Source organism: Callithrix jacchus, chromosome 11 (genome assembly GCF_049354715.1).
Source record: "Callithrix jacchus isolate 240 chromosome 11, calJac240_pri, whole genome shotgun sequence".
NCBI classification, from domain to species: domain Eukaryota; kingdom Metazoa; phylum Chordata; class Mammalia; order Primates; family Cebidae; genus Callithrix; species Callithrix jacchus.
Genome location: NC_133512.1, coordinates 119,091,654 through 119,110,810, shown reverse-complemented (window position 1 = coordinate 119,110,810; position 19,157 = coordinate 119,091,654). Strand labels below are relative to the sequence as shown.

Here is a 19,157-nt window from a genome sequence, read left to right as displayed (position 1 = left end):
AGAGATTGCGCCACTGAACACCAGCCTGGGCTACAGAGCAAGACTGCATCTCAAAAACAGTCAGGCCGGGCATGGTGGCTCACACTTGTAATTTCAGCACTTTGGGAGGCCATGGCGGGTGGATCACCTGAGGTCGGGAGTTCAAGACCAGCCTCACCAACATGGAGAAACCCCATCTCTACTAAAAACGCAAAAAATTAGCTGGGTGTGGTGGCACATGCCTGTAATTCCAGCTATTTGGGAGGCTGAGGCAGGAGAATTGCTTGAACCTGGGAGGCGGCGGTTGCAGTGAGCTGAGATCGCACCACTGCACTCCATCCTGGGCAATAGAGCAAGACTCTGTCTCAAAAAAAAAAAAAAAAAAAAAAAACCAGGGAAACAAAAGGAACTTGGGAAACTTTGAAGGATTTAGCAAATATTGGGATCTTGGAGGTAAGAATGTATGGTAGGACTGGGAGATGTTTAAGAGCATTAGCTTCATAAAGGGAGGTGGGATGCCTTCTATCAGATTTCCAATGTTTTACATGGAGCCCTCTGACTTTCTGATATATCTGCTTACGTATAAACTGGGATTCAGCAGACTGTTGCTTTAATGTGAGCATCTGTTGTGTTCAAAATGTAGTTTATAAGTCATCACGCATCAGGTCAGTAGTAATGGGAACTATATTATAATTCTCACACTATCCCTCTTCCTTCCCAATGAAAAGGGGATCATCTTGGCATTGACTACAAAATCACCTTTCCTTTTTTTTTCACACCATGAAGCGATTAAACAATTCATTTATTCCCGTCACCACTTTTTCAGAAATTTCCCTCTGAAATGTTTATATTGCTTTATGTGTCACTTAGCACCGTCTGCAGCTGCGGAAAGATCAGATCACTGAATGAAGGTTGGCCACAGAGTCTTTGTGGTGCCTTATTGTCTTTCAAAGCAAGGAACCAAAGATACCCCTTCCTTTCCAAGGAAAAGGAGAGAGTCTCAAAGCCCTTAAACTTTTGCGGGGCTTATTTGTTGTTTGTACTCGAACTATGAATCATTAAGTTAAAAAACACTCTGGTTTCCAATTCTCAGGAAAAATGTTGACACTTTTTTTTAATGCGTTTTTGTTTTCACTTGGTTTTGTAAGTGGGGTCTCATTTTTTTTTTTTGGTAGTGCAATTGGTGGTGTTTACACAGCAAGCAGAGTCCAGTCAGGGAGGCCACAGGACACCTGATAGGCATCTCCAAGGAGTATCTTCGTGGGAGCAAACACTTAGGCATCAAGGCGAGTCCGCAGGGACTGTGGAAAAGGCCCCTGGCTTCTGGCCATCAGCACAGCCAAAGCCCTAATACACAACTAAGGACTCTTACTGGGAAAGGGAAATTGCCTGAAAATGGCCTCCAATTTCCTCACTGCCTGAGACACTTGGGGCCTTCTCCCCAGAGTCCAGGAAGGAAGGGCCCACCAAACTGGACTCCCTAGCAGACTCAGGTGTAGAGGTCAAAGTCAGTGTGTTTGGAGTTGTAGAACTGATCACTGGGGAGTCCAGCTTCTGGCAACAAACGCTGTCTGGGAAGTAGCCATCACTTACCCAGGTCTGCATCTGGGCTCTGCTGAAGGGCCTGTACAGCTCAGCACCCCTTATTCTCCCACTTGCATTCCCACACCACATCCACCACACCGGCTCCTGGCAACTCTGCTTCTCCTCTCTGGGTAGGGGTTGGGGTCTCCAGTTCCCCCTCCACCCCTTCCTCAGTGAACATGTCCAGGGAGGGTAGGGGTGTGGGATTATGGGGTCCCAGAGTCTGGCACCCCAAACCCTTTAGCCACATGGCCAACTGTTACCTTGTTTCCTGGTATACGCCAAGGTTGCCCCACACCATCTGGTCAGCCAGCCCAGAGAGCCAGTCCAGTCTCTGTGGGGAACTGGGTCACCCGAGCTCCTTGCTGTTCTCTTTGCCTCCTACCTGGGCCCCACAGTGCCCCAGCCACTGTCTCTCTAGGCATTAGTAGCCTCAAAAGTCCCTCCAAGAATGCTTAGGCATTCACTGGGGTCTGGCCCAAACTGTCCTCTTCTGAGTCTGAGGCCTGGCATGGGGTCTCATTTCTAGAGCTTTTACCTGCAGAAGCTCTGTACTTTGTTTATCCAGTGCAAATCTAAAGCAGCTGCCACAATCTGGACCTTAGCAACACTGACATTGGGTTTGGTCTAGTTCCTAATGGACTCTGGGGAACAAAAACACTCTCCTGCTTCTGTGATGCCAGCTGGCTAGTATGTAGGTCGTAAACCATAATGGACGGTAGTGGAATTCTCTTCCTGTGCATCTTTTCCTTTCTGACCAATACGAAATAAAACTTATCTTGAACTTCTACCCTAAAAAGCAACATGTGCTAAAACAAGTTTCTTCTGACAAATTTCTTCTTACCTAGAATGATTGGATTTGGTAGAAGAATGTAGAGTTAGACTTCCAATTAGCCATGGCTTGGTATTTCTCTTGAGTAGAATTATAGTCTTCTGGAATCTAGACAATTGCTTCAGTTTCTTCCTCTGAACAAAACGTTGATTGTGTATACCTGCATTTACATAAACTATAGAGGATGTGAAAATGACTCTCTGGGGCTGCCTCTCTCCATTTTGGACCTTTCTAGACCTCGTCGGTTTGACTGATTTTGCTTTCACTGTCAGAGCAGATCATTCCAGATGCCATTATGTAATTTTCTGACTTGGGATATGTGTTTGTGTGGGTGGCTGGTTTTGTTTTGTTGTTAAGTGGTGCTTAATGTTGAGCCGATAATAAACTGGGTATGTAGGCTTGGTTTTGTCATAATGGCGACAAGTTAGCTTCTCTGTCCTTATTTCTCAGAGAGACAGAGAGCCACCCTTCCCCACCCCTACATAATGTCTACGTTTTGCATGGGGCTCTTGTCATCACAGCTGCCTAGGAAGTACAGCATGGCAGTTGGCAGTTCCATTCTGCAGAGACAAAGATGAGGAATCTTCTCTTTGATTGCGATCACAACTGATTGGTTGGCTTCCTGTGCCCTAAATAGAACCAATAGGAATGAGTTTGCTGTTCCTGAAATAATACCAAAGTTTGCTCTGTTCCCTTCCCACAATTCTCAGGGCCTTGTTCTTTGGGAAGGCCAGGTGATATGACACATTTATGATTCTGGGGCCTTAGGTTGTATTAGGTCATTCTTGGCCTTTGATTTCTTGAGGAGCGTAATGTTAACAGAATCTTCTGTCTGGGTAGTTTTTCCCAAAACTTGATAGAATCACCTGGAGCACTTACAAAAAATAGTGGTGCCGAAATTTAAAATCTTAGTACCGGTGCTTGATGTTTTATCAGTGTAAATCTCTACCCTTAGAGGTTCTTGTTTTATTTGTCTGGTGTGGGGTGTGGCATTAGTGTTTCTTGTGGTGTGCCTAATATCGTTAACCACTGAGAAAGGGAATCTAAAGGAAACAAGTGTCAAAACCCACAATCTTCTCTGCTCTCACATTAGGTCTGCAGCATTGATACAGGTAATAGGAGGAATAAGAAAGACCTTACAAATATTTACGTTCTCAGTTCACTTTTACAACATTAATTTCTCCAATAGCAGCTCTGTTTGGAAAATGTACATGATGTCAGAGCAGTGGAGGGGCCAAGGGGAGATGGTTATCTCTAGTTCTGCCTCCAGGTTAAAGTGTGACCTTGGAAGTCAGTTAACCTCTTTTCCTAAAGCTCTTAGCTGGCCTTTTTTGAAAGTGGCATAAACAGTACTGTCAACATTATGCTTCCTTAACATTTGTCTGCTTAGTAATGTAAAATTCCTTCAGACCTCATCTCAGGTTCTTGGTAGAGGGCATTTCACTGGTGGGAATGTTTGTGGGTGAGACAAGCAGTAGCAAAAGCCGCAAGTTTCCTGTTGGCTGTAACATCTAGCTGTGGATTTTTCCTTTTGTAGCTCTTGCTTCCTGGGCTCTTGATTGTAAGTGATTAGGTTTGCTTGGAAGTCTGGATTTACAAAAGTCTGCTTAAGGTGCTTGTTCTTTATTAATGTAATCAGACTTTACCCGAATGTTTAATTCGTGGTGATTTCCACCAGTTAACTCAGTGAGCTGATTGCCGTTAGCCACTGATGTGACCTTAGTTAAGCTGCTTACCTGAGCAGTGGAACGGTGGTGTAGTGAATTTGGAGCTGTAAGGTTCCTTTTAGTTAGCCCTATCTGATTTTCAGATTCATAGATTTTATTTGGTTAGTGAGGTTTATTGTTACTGTGGTTTTAAAACACCCTCCTAGAAGGAATCCTTGGCAGTAAATGGTGTTAATCCCTTTTGTTGTCTATCCTATTGCTAGCAGTAGGAGAGACCTGTATCTTCAAGTAATAAATATTTGGGGTAATGAAATAAATTCAAGTATAATCATTTTTCAGGCTCTGTGTCAGCTGACGGGTTTGTAAAGACTGAAGCCCATAGTTAAATATCCAAGAACACCTAGAGTTTGTGGTGTTTTATTTTGGGGGATAGACATATGTATATGAAATTAGTAATGTGTATTTTGATGACCAAAGCATAATTATTTGGCAGCCTTTAATCTAAACTAATATTCTGGAGTAGATTTGCTGTTTTATCTTGATGCCCTTCTAGATATAACCCCATTTATGACCCTAGCTGTTTTCTTTCACACCTTTCTGAAAGGGGCTTTATTCAGCCAGCAAGCACAGGTATAACGAACTAGCCAGTGCTATATGTTAAATATCTGGAATATTATCCATATTTATAATAAAATATTTTAAGAATTATATCACCTAGTCATAGAGAACCCTTCAAGGCTGCTTTGTAGGGAGATATAAATCATTGTATGATGAATTGGCAGAGAAGAATCAAGAATGATTATTTCCCTTTTGGTTTGGATCCTTTGAATTGGAACTGTCTTCTGTACCTCACCCTGCACTGTTGAGGTTTGTGTGTTTGAGTGTGGCTGAGAATCATTGCTTGCGAAGGGATGCTCTTCGCCTGACTGTCTACTTGGTATCATGTTTTGTTTTGTTTTTGTTTTTGAGACAGAGTCTCACTCTGTTTCCCAGGTTGGGGTGCCGTGGCTCTATTTCGGTTCACTACAACCTCCACCTCCCAGGTTCAAGTGATTCTCCTGTCTCAGCCTTCTGAGTAGCTGGGACTACAGGTGGCCGCCACCCCACTCAGCTAATTTTTGTATTTTTCGGTAGAGGCGGGCTTCCACCATGTTGGCCAGGCTGGTGATCCTGACCTTAGCTGATTCACCCACCTTGGCCTCCCAAAGTGCTGGGATTACAGGTGTGAGCCACTGCCCTCAGCCTCATTTTTGTTTTTTAAATTCAGTGCACCATTCCATGATATCCTAAAACAATAAGTAGAAGTCTGAAGGCTGTGATTTTCACATGCAGGAACTCGGGGAAAGAAAGAACGGAGTTATAGGCAGAACACGGCCATGCCCACTTGTGCCAGGTTGTTGTTTGTCACCATGCTTTGTTTTTAATGCATTTGTTGAAGACTTTTTCACATTGATAGGCTCTGTGTAGCGATAAGACATTAGTATTCATTGTGGATTAGAAGGTAATCCTCACATTGTTCTCCTCACCTTCTGCAGTTTAGCTTTGATTTCACTACCTAAGAGGTCTTTTTCTAGAAGGTATGCTTCTTTATGTATATTAGCTCCAAAAGCAGGAGCTGAAGAATGCATTCACTTTTCCTAGCCTGCTAAAGGCAAGGACTGTGGAAACAAAATCAGACTGTTACTGTTCTAAAACTTCTCTAGATCAAATTTACTTCCCAAGCACGAAGTGTTAACAGCACCCTACCCCCTAGAATATTTGAGGGGACAAAAGAAATTCTGACCTGGGGCCGGACGCGGTGGCTTATGCCTATAACCCAGCACTTTGGGAGGTCGAGGTGGGTGGATCACAAGGTCAAGAGATCGAGACCATCCTGGTCAACAAGGTGAAACCCCGTCTCTACTAAAAATACAAAAGTTAGCTGGGCATGGTGGTGCGCGCCTGTAGTCCCAGCTACTCGGGAGGCTGGGGCAGGAGAATTGCCTGAACCCAGGAGGCGGAGGTTGCAGTGAGCCAAGATCATGCCATTCCACTCCAGTCTGGGTAACAACAACGAAACTCCGTCTCAAAAAAAAAAAAATCTGACCTGATTACCAGGACTCTTGTCTCCCTTTTAATATGTCTCTATGAGGTTTTTTGCACTGGAATCCTTTGCCCTGTGATCTTAGGACAAGTCCCCATTTGCAGCATAATTTATAAGTTACCCATTCTCTCTTTCCCCTGTAATAACAAAATTGCTGTGATAGCCATCCAACCAGTTAAAAAAAAAATCAGGTAATTCATTTCTAAATTGGAACTTGTTTCTTTTTAATCAGGCTTGTAATGTATTACAGACATCACTCTCAGCATTGGCTACAGAAGTGATTTAATGCTGGGTTTTTAATGACTCCTTCATTAATCCTGGTATTCTGGGATTTAACACTCACTGGCCTTTGACCATTGGAAATGATGAAAACTTTGAATTCATGCATATTGGATAACACTGGGCTGTTGCTGGAGCCATGAATCTTGCCTCTGCAGTGGCATGTATGATTGAGAGTGTTGCAGATGGATGGGTGCTCTCCCGGGCCGTGCACCACTGCTGAAGAGGTGAACACGATATCTTTATTAGCTCAGGGTGACCTCTTCCCAGCACAGTTGCATTTGAAGCAAGAATTTGCCCTGACAGCTTCGTCTCCTAGATCTCTGGACTTGTGAAGTCAGGCATCACCTTTTCAACTATTTCCTAAAAGATGCTTTCTTTGAGAACACGTCCCTTGATGTCTATATTTTGGATTTTTTCCTTCTAATAAAGTCTTAGAATTTTTTAGTAGAAAGATATTGATAGGACTATGTAGTCCACCTCCCTCATTTTGCAAACAAGGCATCAGAGTCCAGGAGGAGTGACATAACTAGGGCAAGGCTAATAATAATGAAAATTAATAACAACAACAGTGACCGCCAGCATACATAATGCTTACTGTGTGCCAGGCACTATCTAAATGTAGTAATTCATTTTTTCCTCACAAAACCTTCAGGAGGTAACACTGCACAGCAAGTTCAGTGTCCCAACAGCTTTTTTCTGTACCTCCTGCTGCTCTTAAAAGCAGGGAAGGCAGTGTTGGTTGTATTCCTTACTCTTAAAGGAAGCATTGTGAATGTTCCATGGAAGCGAGGTGCCATTTTATTGACTATGGAGTCTTATGGCCAGAGTGTTAATACCTTGAATAAATGCCATGTTCTTTCTTCCCTGAAAAAAAATTACTGCTTAGTGGAGAGGAAGTCACCTTATACTTAGAGTCTTCTCAGAGGCTGTCATATTACAGCGTGCTCCCTCAGTTACTTTCTTTTGAACATGTGAATTAGTCACTGGTATATGAAGGTCATATTGGCACAATCATAAAGCAAGAGCTAACTTTTTTTTACACTAATATAGAAATTATTCCTGTCTGACCAACCCCCTCATTACAAGCCTCATGCAAAGCGTCAGTAAAGCTAAGGTATAGATTGGCAAACTTTTTTTCAAAGGGCCAGATAGTAAATATTTTCAGCATTCAGAGCCATTTGGTCTCCCTTGCAATTATTCAGCTCTGCCTTTGTAGTGTTAAAGCAGCCATAGATGCTATACAAACAAATGGGTGTGGTGTTCCCATAAAACTGTAACTACAAAAACTGGAGAAGAGTTTGCCTGTCCCTGTCTTAGGTTATATTGGGGAGATACGAATATACGGTATACCTATAAGACAAATGATAAAATATCAAGGTGAGAGAAAAGTACCTCAAAAAGTGTCTCTATCGAGGGTGTATGCTCTGGCATTGAATACACCTGTACAGAGTACAGCTTCAGCAAAACTTTTCCGAAATGTAATGGCTTAAACAAAAAAAAGTACTGAACGATGTATAAATATTATTAATAAATACTTTATTTGAATAGTTAGATATTTAGGATAAATAAGAAACTTCTCCCATTTTTCTAAGTCTTCCCCAACCCCAGGGAATTAGGTAACTCTTTATATGCAAGCACATTTTCTTGTAATCTTTTTCTCTTGACCCCTATCAAAAGCTCAGTTTATGAGGAGATGGCAGGTTTTGGAAACTGTTTTCAGAACAGTCTGATGGCTTCTCACTTCCTTCTGATTGAGCTGGTCACTGGGGATAGAACAGTTCACCACTTCCGTTTGGTGACACCAGCAGCTATCCATCCACTTCTTGCTGATGGTGTTCTTCCCCTGGCTTTTTGAATCTGTGAGCATGTCCTTGTTTTTCTGGGTGTCTGATTCTCATATTTTATTCAATTGCTACCCAAGTCCAGCTGTCTGGAACCCTTCTGAACCTGTAAAACAGCACAGTCTTTCTGTTAGAATTTTATTACTTTGCTGCCAGTTTAATTTTCTGCTTTCTTTCTGGTGTCTTTCTCCCTTTTGTCATTCTCAACAGTTCAGTACTGACTAACCCTTTTCTTTGTATACCTTGTTGAAGTTTTTAATGTGATCTAATCGAAGGCACGTCCCTGCACTATGGATTTTGCTGGTCTACTTGAGACAGTTTTTCTTTATTTTCAGCATGCCTCTTTTCAGATGCATCTGGAATAACAGCTGCATTCCCACTCCTGAATAAAATGGGTTAGGAAAGCTTCTCACTGGCAAAGCACCTGGACTCTTTGGCAAGATTGGAGGTAAACTCCAGACCAGATCCATCACCACGAGGATGGGAGGACCAATTTTTATAGGGTGGGGATAAACCATATGAATGAGGATGTGAGTGAACTGGTGTTACAGAAGCACCATTTGTATCTGTTAAATGTAAGGGATTAGATAATCTGTCATTGTGCTAATTCTGGGTAACAGATGGTGGAGAGTTCTGCATCTCAACAGCAGTATTCACCATGGGGGAAATTAGCTTGCACCCAGATCAGCAGTCAGGCAGGAATTCCACTGAGAGGTAAACACTACTGGTGATTACATTAGTGTATCCCTCTGAGGTCATCTACACATATGCTGGGTTCCTTCAAATTAGCTCTAGTTTACATATGCTTGGCCGTAGCCCTTACTAAGTTACAGGACCTCTTTTCCTTCTATCTATAAAGAATTTGAGGTGATTAATTTAGGAAGCTCAAGATTGGAAGTAAGTTAGGAAATGTGGCTCAGAGCATTACTGTATCATACAGTTTTTCTTCAAAGAAAGATGCCGTACAGATGTCAAAAACATTGTTTGTCCATCTTTAGATGTGAACTCCAGCAATGAAATGAGAAGCAGGAACTGGATTGTGTTTTTTCTAAGTGCCATACCTTATATTTGGTACAAGATTTTAAAAATATGTATTTAATTAAGTCCTTCAGCTTCACGTTCTCCAAGGGGCTGTCTTGATTCTGTAATTTTTTTTTCTCCTTTGTGTTTTTTGGTTTTTGGGTGTTTTTTTGTTTGTTTGTTTTTTGAGACAAGGTCTCGCTCTGGCTGGAATGCAGTGACATGATCATGATCCATGACAGCCTTGACCTCCGGGATCCTCCGACTTCATCTTCCTGAGTAGCTGAGACTTCGGGCATACCATCATGCCCAGCTAATTTTTTTTTTTTTTTTAAATAGGTACAGAGTCTCCTTATGTTGCCCAGGCTGCGGTATTTTGTTAAATCATAACTTCATCTATCCTTTTTTCTCTCTTCTTTTTTTTTGATACAGAGTCTTGCTCTGTTGCCAGGTGCCAGGCTAGAGTGCAGTGGTGCAATCTCAGCTCACTGCAATCTCTGCCTCCTGGGTTCAAGCAATTCTCCCGCCTCAGCCTCCCAAATAGCTGGGACTACAGGCGCGTGCCACCACGCCCAGCTAATTTTTTTGTATTTTTTAGTAGAGACGGGGTTTCACCATGTTGGCCAGAATGGTCTCAATCTCTTGACCTCGTGATCCGCCCAGCTCAGCCTCCCAAAGTGCTGGGATTACAGGCGTGAGCCACCCCACAGGCCAACTTCATCTATCCTTTGTATGCTGATGATTATCAACTTTTTATTTCTCCTTCTCTTTTCCCAATTTACCACATACCTGCTTTTCATTTCCATTTGTATTGTCTTACTCTCAAGTCATAGCCAGCATGCCTCACTCTAATGGGGATTAAAATGAAGGTTCCAAACTCCAGCGTGCCCAGGAATCACCTGTGTAGGTTATTAAAATACAGCCTAGACAGTGGGCTAGACCCAACTTTTTTAGTACTATGTTAGAGTCCTTATCAGCCAGACATACTGAGCTTGAAGAGAAGCCAAGAATCTAGACAACTCATTTTGAGGAGTTGTCCAGGTTGATTGGATAGCCATTAAAATGTATCACTGCTTGTACAGAGAATATTCCAAATGTGCTTAAAGTAGGCATAGTCATTCGTATTTCATGGGTTACTAAGTTGGTTTATGAGCTATAATTCAAGAAGCGTATAGCATTTTGCATTGGGGAACCTAAAAGGTAGGGGCTGCCTATCAATAATAGCTTTGATTCCCATCAGGAGCTGAAATAATTAAAGGTGTTTGATCCTTCCTAGGTGTCCCTTAGGGTTTTAAGATAAAGTGATTTCATTAGGAAGGTAGTGATTTAGTTATTTGTATGTTAAAGAATTCTCTTTTCAGTTCTTTCCTTCTGCTGTTGCCATCCCTCCACTCCATACACTCAACAAGGCAGATCCAAGCATTTCGTACCTGTAGGTTTTCCCCTCTCTGCATCTCCTGCATAATACTCCTGGAGTAATTTTTCATAAATGCTGTTTTAATGGTGTTATCTCACTACCACGGGTACTTTAGACCTTGACAGCTTTTGTCCACCACGCCCCTACCCTACTATATCTCTTCCCATCACTCTCGGCAGTCTCATCTCTTACTTTCTGGAGTAAATACAGGGTTATCAGGAAAATGCTTTTAACTTCTCGTTCTCTCAGCTTCCAGTTTGCCTCCTTCTGCTTGCTTTCTCATTTCCTGCCTTCCCGTCTCTGAGAAAGTGTCACCTTCTTTCCAGACTGATTGTCCTGCCTGCATACTCTGGAGTCCAGTTCTTTTGTTTTCCTTGGGGTTTTGTGCTGTTGGCTATTCTGTTTTTTAGTTAATTTTACTTTTAATTGTCCTTCAGTCTTCTATTAAATCTGCTTTTCTTCTTCGGGCTTTCTCTTCATAGCCAAGTTAATTGGAAGAATTAAAAGACATTTAAATTCTGTCCCATTTGCTCTTCATGCCTTTCCCTTCTAGCTTTGAACCCTCCGCATCAATCACCAATACTTCCCGCAAGGACACTTCTCAGTCTTTACTTTTACTCGGTCTCTCTGGAGTATTTAATACTTACCTTTTAAAATCTCGTGTTCTTCTATCTTTTCAGTATACCATACTTTTCTGGATTTCCTTCCACAACTCTGATAACTTCTTCTCAGTCTGCTTTGAGGGCTCCTTATGTATTTATGCTTCCTAGGCTTCTGTCTGTGTCCCGCTTCTTACCACTGTTCAGTCTTTTGGTGATCTCATTCACCCTGTGTGCATGTTGATGCTGCTGACTTTCCTTTCCCTGTCTCTAGCAGGCTCTCCACCTATATTCAATTGCTGTTCCTTTACTCAAATAATCCCATCTTTTGAAGTTGTCACCATTTACATAGTCTTTTAGTCTAGAGATCATGGTGTCATCTTTATTTCCTCCTCCCTCCTGGTACCTGATTACCTACTGGTATATCAGATTCATCCTTTCTCTCCTCACTGCCTGGTTTGTACTGTCAGCATAGAATAACTCAACAGTTCTTGTTACTAGCCTCTCTATTTCTAGTCTTACTGCCCTCCATTCCATTTTCTACATTCCTGCTGTAATTCTCTTTGTGAAACTCACATCTGATCTTTAGAATCATTCTACAGCCTTAGGAGTATATGAAGCCATGACCTGCCTCCCTCCCTACCTCTCAGTGTTTAAAGTTACATTCCCCTGCTCTCATTCACCATTCCTTAAAAAAAAAAAAAAAAAAAAAAAAAAAAGCTTCAATGCATTATTATTGAACTTAGTCTGCTCTCTGTCTGGAAAATACATTTCATCTGGCTAGCTCTTACTCATCCTTCAGTGCTTCATTTCCCAGGAAAGCTTTGCTATAGGTATCCTGTCTAACATCTGAATTGTGCATCTTGTGTGTGTCTTTCCCCAGCACTTTGTGCTTACTTATAATAAGACTCTTAGTAGGCCAGGCAGGGTGGCTCACACCTGTAATCCTAGCACTTTGGGAGACCAAGGTGGGTGGATCACTTGAGCCCAAGAGTTCAAGTCCAGCCTGGGCAACATAGTGAAACCCTTTCTCTACTTAAAAAAGAAAAATAGGTGTGGTAGCATGCACCCTTAGTCCCAGCTACTCAGGAGGCCGAGGTGAGAGCCTGGCTTGAGCCTAGGAGGTGGAGGTTGCAGGGAACTGTGATTGTACCATTGTACTCCAGCCTGGGTGACGAACCAGACCCTGCCAACAACAGAAAAGACTCATAGCATGTATGGCACCATGTGACAAATCTCTATTTTATTCCCATTATGTAATGCCTTTTCTGCCGTATAGAGGGTATTTGAGTTAATAAATGCTCATATTCTTTCCATGGCTCCCCATGGGGTATGTCTTTATTCCTAGGCTTGGCTAAGGTCCGAAACACAGATGATGCCTCATATGGCATCGTTTAGAGCTTCAGCTTTGTGTATGACCATAGGGGTCCTTCAGGTCAAGTTAGTCCCCTTGGTATGATAGAACAGAAAATATGACTTGAAAGGTAAATGTCTTTCCCAAGTTTCATTTTACTAAAGCCAGGCTTGGAATTTGAAATCTTGTGTTTCCAAGTGTGAGTAAAACTCAAGGTCATTGCATGTAATTTCCAAATTGCACCTTATTCTTAGGCTGCACAAACATTATATGGTTATTTTATTTTTTAACTTTAGTTTGGGTTCTTTTTTTTTTCTCTCTAGTCAACAGATTATTTACTGAGTCGAGTACATGACGTTGCTTGGCGCCAGCTCTTTTCACTGGGGATAAATGAGTGAATATAATAGAGAGGTTTATTTGTGTGGCGCTTACATTCCAGTGGGGGCAATCAGATAAAGAAACAGTGAAGATATATAGGTGATGAAAAGTGCAATAGAGTAAAATAAAGCTAAGAAAGAGTTGAGGGAGGTATTCCAGGGCTAGGAGGGGAAATTTTTTAGTAGGGAAGTAAGGGAAGAGTCAGGGAGGTCTCAGTGGCAAGGTGTCAGGAGCGACGACCTGAAGGTTTTAAAAAAGCAAGCGGTAGAAGGCAAAGGCAGTGCTAGAGACCACGGTCTTGTGGTCAAGGGTCCTGGATAGCAAAGAAGGCTTTAGGGCCAGAGCAGAGGGAGCAAAGGTGGGGGTGGCGGGAGATGAGGTTAGCGAAGAAGACAGTGGGGACAGTAGACCATGTAAATGACTTGGGTTTTGCTTTGAGTGAGACAGGAGCCGCTACCGTGTTTGGAGTAGAGGGATGGTAACAAGTTTTATTTACTTGCATCTTCAGAGATTTATTCTGGCTGAGAACTATTCTGATTATTCTAAGTGAGAATGTAGTTTAGAGTCATTAGTGATTTTCTTCTCACCTTTTAGTAAGTTCAAATCCCATAGACTTTTTGTTTCAAGTAATTAAAGATTCACAGAAGTTGCAAGGGTGGTAGAGAGAGGCCCATCCCATGCACCTTTCACCCAGTTTCCACCAGTGGTTAGAGCTCACATATTTATAATACAATATCAAAACCAGGAAGTTGACACTGATACAGCATCTTTGTGTAGTTCTGTGCCATTTTATCAACTGTTAATTCACATCCATCACAATGAAGGTAGAAAATTATTCAGTCATTACAAAGGTCTCCCTAGTGCCACCCCTTCTACCCCTTTCCTTTCCCATCATCCCTCTGACAATTGTTTGAAAACTCTATGTAGTTTTGTCATTTCAAGAACATTACATGAGTGAAATCATACAGTATGTGATTCTGTGAGATGGGCTTTTTAAATTTAGCATAATGCCCTTGAGATCTGTGTCAGTCACTCCTTATATAAATAGTTTGTTCTGGTTGACTTCCAGTCTGTGTATGGCAGAGGAGACGGGCTGTCATGGTGGAAGGATGCCTGTTTTATGACTTGAGACCTGAGTTCTAACCCAACTCCATCACTAAATACTACTTACTGTCTCTAGGTCACAGTTTAGCCACCTATAAAATGAATAAATTACAGTCAAATACTAAGATTCTTTCAGGAATAATTTTTTGGTGGGAGGACTATAGTAGCCACCAGCTCCATCTGCCTTCTTTTTTGTTTTTTTGAGATGGAGTTTCGCTCTTTTTACCCAGCCTGGAGTGCAATGGCGCGATCTCGGCTCACCACAACCTCCGCCTCCTGGGTTTAAGCAATTCTCCTGCCTCAGCCTCCTGAGGAGCTGGGACTACAGGTGCGCGCCACCCTGCCCAGCTAATATTTGTATTTTTAGCAGAGATAGGGTTTCACCATGTTGACCAGGATGGTTTCAATCTCTTGACCTCATGATCCACCCGCCTCGGCCTCCCAAAGTGCTGGGATTATAGGCATGAGCCACCGCACCCAGCCCATCTGCCTTCTTAATACATACTGTGCAGTAATCTCCTATGGTCCTTAGTATATTGTTAAGCTCATACTGACCACTCAAGAAACAGCTCATAATGGTTTTATTGACATATTGCTGCTACTTATCTTTTTTCCAGGAGAGGCTTGATAGGCCAATGTAATAATTAACAAGCTACAGTCATGCATTACTCAACAATTGGGACACCTTCTGAAAAATGTGTCCTTAGGCAATTTTGTCATTGTTCGAACATCATGGAGTGTACTCACACAAACCCTGATGTTATAGCCTACTACACACGGAGGCTATATGGTGTAGCCTGTTGTTCCTATACTAAAAGCTGTACAGCATGTGGCTGTACTGAGTACTTTTGGCAGTTATATAACACAGTGGTAAGTATTTGTGTACGTAAACGTCTAAACATAGAAGAGGCATGGTAAAATGAGAGTATAAAGGGTACTTAACCATGAATGAAGCTTGCAGGACCGGAAGTTGCTTTGGGTGAATCTTTGATTAAATAGTAAGTGAATGTGAAGGCCTAGGACATTACTGTATACTGCTGTAGACTTTATAAACTACATTCAGGCTACATTAGATTTATTTCAAAAAGTTTTTGTTTTCAATAATAAATTAATCTTAGCTTACTATAACTTTTATAATGCTTAATTAAAAAAAAAAAAAAAAACCTTTGACTCCAGCTGGGTGTGCTGGCTCCTCGCTGTAATCCTAGCACTTTGGGAGGCCGAGGCAGGCAGATCACCTGAGGTCAGGAGTTCGAGACCAGCCTGGCCAATCATGGCCAATGTGGTAAAACCCCATCTCTCCTAGAAATCCAAAAATGAGGCAGGCAGATCACCTGAGGTCAGGAGTTCGAGACCAGCCTGGCCAATCATGGCCAATGTGGTAAAACCCCATCTCTCCTAGAAATCCAAAAATGAGGCAGGCAGATCACCTGAGGTCAGGAGTTCGAGACCAGCCTGGCCAATCATGGCCAATGTGGTAAAACCCCGTCTCTCCTAGAAATCCAAAAATTAGCCAGGTGAGGTGGTGCATGCCTGTAATCCCAGCTCCTTAGGTGTCTGAGCCAGGGGAAATTGCTTGAACCCAGGAGGTGGAGTTTGCAGTGAGCTGAGATTACACTGCTGTACTGCAGTCTAGGCGACAGGGCAAGATTCTGTCTCAAAAAAGAAATAAACAAGTAGAGAAAAACAAACTTTGACTCTTTCGTAATAACACTAAGCTTAAAACAGAAACATCGAACAGCTACAAAAATATTTTTAATATTATTCTATAAACTTTTCTATTTTTAAAATTTATTTATTTACTTTTAAAAACTCATTTGTTGAAAACTAAGACACAAACATACACAAACATACCTACACAGTCAGGATAATCCATATCACTGTCTTCTACCTCTACATCTCATCCCGCTGGGAGGTCTTCAGGGGCAGTAATGTGGATAGAGCTGTCATCTCCTATGATTACAATACTTTCTTCTGGATACTTCCTGAAGGACCTACCTGAGGCTGTTTCACAGTTAATTTCTTTAAGTTGAAGGAGTGCACTCTAAAATAACAATAATAAGTATGGTAGTAAATACATACACCAGGAACATAGTCATTTATTGTTGTTATCTATTACCGTTACTGTCTGTACGTAATTGTTTGGTTTTGTGCTGTGCCTTCACAAGATTTGCAGTACAGTAGGTGTGTTTTTACCAGCTTCACCACAAACTTGGGAGTAATGCATTGTGCCACACAGCTATGACTATGCAGTCTTTAGGCCAAAGCACATTTTTTAGCTCCATTATAATCTTATGGGATCCGCCTGCATATATGTGCTTCATCATTGACCAAAACATTATTATGTGGTGTGTGACTGTATGTAAATGTGAAGATGAGTGTTTGATTTTTCATTATTTTTAGTGATAAAATACACTAAAATTAAAGAATTAATTTCTTTAAGTTGAAGGAGTGCACTCTAAAATAACAATAATAAGTATGGTAGTAAATACATACACCAGGAACATAGTCATTTATTGTTGTTATCTATTACCGTTACAGAAAACTGTATCTTAGCACTGAAAATAATGGAACTCCTCTTGCTGCCATAGTGGTCCACAACCAGAAATGCATAATGTATGCTTAATGCTCAGTGAAATGATACACAATCTTGTTGCCCTGAAATATTATCAAGTGTCATTATAAAGATGGATAGAAGTATGAATCTATATTGAATATTTGCTTCATGATTATTAATAAGTAAATCCTGGTTCGTGTTAAAAATTAAATTATAAGCTAGGAGCAGGGACTCACACCTGTAATCCCAACACTTTAGGAGGCCAAGGCAGGAAGATCGCTCGAGGTCAGGAGTTCGAGACCAGCCTGGGCAACATAGCAACACCCATCTCTACAAAAAAACATCAAAAGATTAGCCAGGCATGGTAGTGAACACCTTTAGTCTAACTAATCAGGAGGCTGAGGCAGGAGGATTGCTTGAGCCCAGAAGTTCAAGGCTGCAATGAGCTCAGATTGTGCCACCATTTTCCACCCTGGGCCACAGAGCAAGACTGTATCTCAAAAAAAAAAAAAAAAAATTCATTGTAATATGTCTGAGCTAGAAGCTATTTTATAGAGCATTTAGATCTAGCATCTCATTTTGTGAGCATGGAAACTGGCACCGGCTTAGCACATTTACATAAGGTAAGACAGCTATAGAGAGAGCTAGGTTAGAGCCCAGACCTTCTGCTCTTTATCCCTTCTCTGTGTTATGCAGGCTTTTGTGAAACAGGCTCAGAATTGCTCTCTGGCCTGAGAGGGCTGGAAGAGGTGCGTCGGATTACATGACTTTCACTATTGAAGAACAAATGTCAATGCTCTGTGTAACTTATTTCTTTTGTTGGTATGGATGATGGAGAATGAATTGATCAGTGTTTATTTCCAGCATTTCGGTTTGGCCATGTACATTTGTTTTGCTGTGGGTTTCTTGCTCCTTACCTATTTTTTACAATTTAGATGAGAATTTTTTTCCCTATTAGAGTGTTGATATGACACAATATCTTACATTAGACTTTATTAAAAAAAAAAAAACTGCCACTGGCGAACCGTCTGTTTTAGAAAGTTGGTTTCCTCTTTTGTAAGCTTGAGAAAACAAACATAATAAACTAAACTAAAAGCCAAATATATTTTTGGTACCTATAGATATGAAATTATTTTAACTGGTAAGCAGTTGACTGTCTGTGATCGATTCTTTTTCTACTAGGAAAATGAATGTAGTTGGGGTATTGTATTTGGTTAGAAATGTAAAGAAAATAGGACAATACCTTCTTGACCACCAAGAGACCTCCCTCACATTTACCTTGTTCATTCACTCTTGCCAGCACCTAAACTGATCTCTTTGCAGGAATATAATGATATCTTTGTAAAAACCAGAGATACATGTGTTCTTGACTTTAAGATACTCAACTCTTTAATATGCGCCCTTTAATATGCCGATCACAGATATTTCTAAACTGGCTTTTATTCTTCACCCAGTGGCAGTATCCTTGAAGCCACCTTCACTTCATCACTAGTCTTCTCTTGCATTTCTGTTTTTTTTCTGAGCAGGGTGGCTGAAACTGTTGGATTTCAGGTGTGTTAGGGAACCTCACAGAAATGTATGTGTTCAAGGAGAGAACACGTGAAGTTCCTACTCAGCTAGCGGCGAGGTGACAGAGCAACACAGAGTTCTTCCCTCTTACTCTATCCCAAGTACCTAAGCAGAGAATGAAAGAGTAAGTGCTACCCAGCCACCTTTCCTAGACTCTGTAATTGGAGTGGGATTTGACCAACCACCTGGCCTAGATGCTGCAGCTTGAATGGGAATTGAGTAATACAGGGCAAGCCCGGGAAGATAAAATCCTGTTGTATGTCTTTACCTGGGCCTGCAGGACCTTTTGAGGTCTATATATGTCACCTGGGCCTGGGCTCTCATGTTTCCTAGTTTAGAAGAAATCATGGTCTATGCAAGTCATTCTTAGGGACCTTTTGTTTTTGTTTTTTTGTATGTGTTTTTTTAGAGACAGGCTGTGTTGCCCACACTGGAGTGCAGTGGCCATTCTTAGGCATGATTATAGCATATTCCTTCCTTCAACTCCCAAGTTCAAATGTTCTTCCCACATCAGCTTCCCAAGTACCTGGGACTACAAGGACATGCCACCACACCCAGCTGGACTTCTTATTATTTAACTCTTGAAATAAAACCTCATAATGTACTGTTAAGATCCTTTTCCTTGCAAGAAACAGCAACAACCCTGACTGTTCTAAACAAAAGGAAGATATATGGGACATTATGAAGAGCTGATAGAATTCACTGGAGCATCAGGCCTGGAAAAATAGATGGAGAATAGGGCTGCTGCAAAGCCAAATATGCAGAATTGTTGTCTGTAGTTAGGAGCAGTCTGGCCAGGACACCCTCCTTCATGGTGTCACAGGGGCAGGACACCATTGTAAATGAATTCTGACTGTCCCCTCTTTTTTGTATTACTCTTCAGGTGGAAGC

The 19,157-nt window shown here is 41.6% G+C and overlaps 1 protein-coding gene and 1 pseudogene across 1 annotated transcript in view; one reads left to right on the top strand and one right to left on the bottom strand.

The window, feature by feature from the left end:
* SND1 (staphylococcal nuclease and tudor domain containing 1) overlaps positions 1-19,157 on the top strand; it is a 443,208-nt gene that overhangs the window by 209,677 nt on the left and 214,374 nt on the right. The window lies entirely within an intron of this gene.
* LOC103795056 (CD2 antigen cytoplasmic tail-binding protein 2 pseudogene) lies at positions 1,469-8,294 on the bottom strand (annotated as a pseudogene).